Genomic DNA, 5,172 nt, shown 5'->3' on the forward strand with positions numbered 1-5,172 from the left:
CATTGCAGGTGCAACTGAAACATCGCCTTGATTTCATTACACCTCTCCCAAGAGAAACAATTTCATAAATTGAATGCTTACTGTTTCTACCGCATTTTTACTCTTTAACAGATTTGTGCATCTATGAACAACATAGAGTACTGCTTGAGGATTTTAAACTTCATACAAGGGGTTGTACCGTTTGACATTTCCAGCAGCAGTGAATTCTAGCCAATATTTGTATAGCCAGGTTTTAATCCCAACTCCACAGGTCTTCTCAAGAACTTCACTCATGCAAGCTACACCCTCTCTTCCAAATCAACCTCTCCCTCTCTAATGAATCATTCCTATCAGCATATAAACATGCTCTGGTATGTTTTATCTTAAAAATAAAACAAAAACACATCTCAACCCAATATCCCCTTCCAGCTATTGCCACTTTTTGTTACTTTTCACTGCAAAGTTTTTTGAAAAGGTGTTCTTAATTACTCCTTTTTCCTCACTTCACATTTTTCCCTCAATCCATTCCACTGACACCACTCTTATATGTCATTAATCACTTACACATTATCAAATTGAGTATAGTTCTATTTATCTTGACCTTGCAGATAACATTCCACACAATACTCCCCCTTTTTGAAATATTATCTTCCTTAGCTTCCATGACATTGCACTCCTACATCCCTGACATTTTATTTTCAATTCTCCTTTGCCAAGGATGTATGTTCCTCAACTTTTAAAATCTGGATTAACCTCAGAGCCCTCTCCTAGGCTCCTGTCTTGTCTATAGTATGGCGGGAGATGCTACCAGGCCACCGAACTCATCCTCCCCTTAACTACAGTCTGGCACATAACTGGCCCACTATTTTTAATTTCCCAGAAGCCTTTGAAGTTATCTATGACCATATGACTAGGCTCTCACCAACAGAATATGAACAGAAATGGGATGTGCAATTTTCTGGCCAAAACTTCATTCCTTTATACTTTTTCCCCTTACCATGGGTGAGAGGACAAAGGACAGACAGAAGAGGCTATGACCTGCCTTTGATGAAACAGCCCACAATCCAAGGGAAAGAGAAATAACAAGATGGGAAGAAAACGATCCTTTAATGACCGTGAAGCAAAGACACCCAATGACCAGGAACCTGGACTGTTAAAGGTCTATCTTTAGTGTCTCTTTGTTTTGGTAGCTTAGCTGTTCAACCTAATTCATATACAGTAGGTCCTTGGGTTACGTCGGAGATCCGTTCCTACGGCGCGACATAACGCGATTTTTGCTGTAAGTCAGAACCCACCTACATAAGCACCTACGTCACTCACATGGAGCACAGACACAGCAGTAATAAAGTGAAACAGTAAAAAAAAAAAATTAAAGGAAAGATAACAATTCCTGACCTTTACTTGTGGTAAATAAATAATAAAAAACATAAAGCACATACGTCGAAATGACACACCTTTTTTTTTATAAATAAATTGGAGATGGCAACGTAACCACGAAACGACATACATAGAGTCCAATGTAACCCGATGACTGTCTGTATTATATGTAGTCCTTAGGTCAGTGATGGCGAACCTATGACATGCGTGTCAGAGGTGACACGCGAACTCATTTTTTTTGGTTGATTTTTCTTTGTTAAATGGCATTTAAATATATAAAATAAATATCAAAAATATAAGTCTTTGTTTTACTATGGTTGCAAATATCAAAGAATTTCTATATGTGACACGGCACCAGAGTTAAGTTAGGGTTTTTCAAAATGCTGACACGCCGAGCTCAAAAGGTTCGCCATCACTGCCTTAGGTGAATTCATATAGTTCCATGTCTTTATCATTTATGCATAGTACTTCTAAATCCACATCCAGATCTTGAGTTCTAACCTCCTTCCAGGACTACAGACTTGTACATCCAACAGCTTCGGTGACATATGCATATGGATGTCTGAAAGTTATGGCAAGCTCACAATAGCCAAAAGAGAATTCCTGATTCTTTTACCCCAAACTCTGAGCTCAAAGCTTTCCCAGTTTTTCTTCACTCCACTCACTTATTCAAGTGCTATTTCTACCTCTAAAACATACCCCATTCCCCTCCTCTCCAAGTGAGTTCCAACCTTCTTTCTGTTCCTTGAACACAGGGAACTCATTCCTGCCTCAGGACATTTGTACTACCAGTTCTCTCTAGCTAGAATGTAGTTCCTTTTATCTTTAAAAGGCTGGCTCTCTCCTCATTCAGATCTTAAATACCATTTTGTCAGACAAGTTGTCCCTTTAATGTAAATTGTTTTCCCAGGTCTGCTCCCACATCAGTTTAAATTCCCTGCACAGCACCTATTGCTACCTGATATTTCTCTTATTTTTTTATTCACTTATTCAACAAATATTTACTAAATTCCTAACTATATTCCAGGCACTGACCTAGACACAGATACAGCCATAAAGAAAAAAAAAAAGTCGGCTTTCATTCTAATAAAATACATAGTAAAGTAGATGGTGATAAATGCTATGGAGAAAAAATAAAGTAGGGCAAGGGAGTGCAGGGCCAGTGACTGCAATGTTAAGTAGGATGGCCAATGAAAGCTTCACTAAGATGACAACTGATCAAAAACCTGAGAGATGAGGAAGCAAAATAGGTAGGTATCTGAGAAGTTGTTTCCAGCAGAGAGAACAAGTGCAAAGGCACTGAGGTGGGAATACACGGGACAAGGAGGGCAATATAAATGGAAGAGTGATGGAGGAGAGCAGGAGATGAACCTAACGAGGAAATGGGACCTAGATTATGGAAGCCACTAGAGGAATCTGAACAGATATTTTGAAAATATACTATAGGGGTCTACGATGAAAGAAAGGAAACCAAATTGTAAGCAAAATAATGCTGCTTCCTCAATTTTCATAAAACCAGCTTCCTCGTGACATTTAAACGGAGATTGGAATGGCATCCTCTCAGAGGATTTCCTTAACCACCCAACCTAAATAGAGATGACTGCCTAGACGAGGGTGGTGAGAAGTGGTTGAATTTGGATATGTCCTGGGGTAGACCTAATAGATTCAATAATAAATTAAATAGAGTAGGAGTGAAAGAGAGGTCTACAAATGTACTAAAGTTTAGCCTGAGCAATGAAAAGGCCAGAAATGACATTTATTGAAATGAGAAAAGCAGATGAACAGGTTTAGAAGAACTATATATGGAGTTAAGTTTTAGATATAGTAATTTAAAGATGTATCTAATTATATATATCAACAGTAATAACTAACAATAGTCTATTAATTAGATATCTATTATGCACAGGTATAAAGTGGACTGACAACAGATTAGGCCAGTCTGAATTCAGTGGAGGTGTAAATTTGGGAATCAGCATATGAGTAATATTTTAAAACGGTATTTAAAGACTGGATGAGAGTCCTAAATAAATAAGACCATCTCAACTTCCATTCTCGTCACATTCAGTCTCCAAAACATATCTAGAATAATCTTTTTAAAACATAAAATAAGATCAAGTCACTCCTCTTTAAAATTTTAAAAATATTGTCTCTGCACTTGGAATAAAACCTACACGTGGCCTATAAAGCTCTGAATCATCTGACTCGTCTCCTTCTCTAAGCTTGAGTCACATGGCCTTTCTTTACTTTCTTGAAGGGTACCAAATTTCCTTGCCTCCCCACCTTGGAACATGCTATTCTATGCCTGGAATGCTATTCCCTGGCCTCTACATGCGACCTCCTGCTGATCCCTCAGCTCTAAATTTCAAGACCACCTGCGGAGGCCTTTCTCTAACACCCAACCTAAATGTTTCTTCAGTCAAGTTACCACTTTCAAAACACTGTACTCAACTGAGAGAGAGAGAGATTGACTGTGTACTCTCTCAGTTGACGAAAGCTCCACATCTTGTTCAGTGCTCTACACCGAGGGCCTAGCACAGTGCCTGGCAAACAGTATTTGTTGAATAGAGACAACAGTCCATTGTGCAACACGCAATTTGTCTCACTATACATAAAATGCTCCCCCCCCCCCCGTAAAAATAAATGACAAAAACAATTAACCACTTCAAAACTGTCAGACAGCCCTAGCTGGTTTGGCTCAGTGGATAGAGTGTGGGTGGGACTGCGGACTGAAGGGTCCCAGGTTGATTCCGGTCAAGGGTCCATGCCCAGGTTGTTGGCTTGATCCCCAGTAGGGGGCCTGCAGGAGAGGCAGCCGCTCAATGATTCTCTCTCATCATTGATGTTTCTCTCTCTCTCCCTCTCCTTTCCTCTCTGAAATCAATAAAAATTTTAAAAAATTTTTTAAAAACAAACCTGTCAAACAAATTACACACTTATTAACAAAAAGGTACCTTACTTCCTTGTACCACTTTACTGGGTTTCATTTATTCAGCAGTGTTTTCATTCATTCACCAAACTTTGTATGCATTTAAAAGGAATTCTTTAATTCATAGTCACAGTTGAAGGAAGCCTTTAGGGAACAGCTAATTATCAGTTGACATAGAAGTAGTTACACTGCTAGTAGGCAGAGCTGTCAGGTGAACCGAAGTCCCTGATTTAGTTGAGTGTTTTTCCAAAACCAGTTTTGATCTGGTACATTTTCTCTGAAGCAGCAAGAATTTATACAAGAACCACTGTCATCCCAAGACACTTGTTCACTTTGGATATGTACGTTTTAAATAAAATGCAACGATCCAGTATACACACACAAAATCATGCTGCCTCTACTGAAAACGGGGCATCTACGATTAAACTTGAAAATCAGAAATATAAGTATTTTGTTTATGAAGTTAGCGTTCCAGTAGTTAGTAAACTTGCTAGGTCGTCAAAAGGAGTAGTCTTCTTCCTTTGGGAACTTTTAGCAATTAGTAATGTCATTTTAGGAACAGCAGGACCTCCTTCGCGCAAAAAATTATGCAAACTGGAAAGAAGCACTAGTTGAAAATTTTTTATATGTTGCTTTTAGACAATATTCTGAAAAGTCAGGGACTTCCGCAACAAGGTACGAAAGGAATTTCCTTTTTCTTGATCCACAGTGTAAATACACGCAAGTACGCACACGCACCCGAAAAGCGATTCTTTCTCGAACAGTCATTAACTTGCATACGTTTCCGCAAACAATTGTGGACCCATTTCCAAAAGTGGGCAATTTCCCGGTGACCTCGCGCGAGGAGGCCGCCTCCCCCTCCCCGCGGCCCCGAGCACAGCGAGGCACGC

The sequence above is a fragment of the Myotis brandtii genome, unplaced genomic scaffold, assembly GCF_000412655.1.
Source record: "Myotis brandtii unplaced genomic scaffold, ASM41265v1 scaffold314, whole genome shotgun sequence".
Lineage (NCBI taxonomy): Eukaryota > Metazoa > Chordata > Mammalia > Chiroptera > Vespertilionidae > Myotis > Myotis brandtii.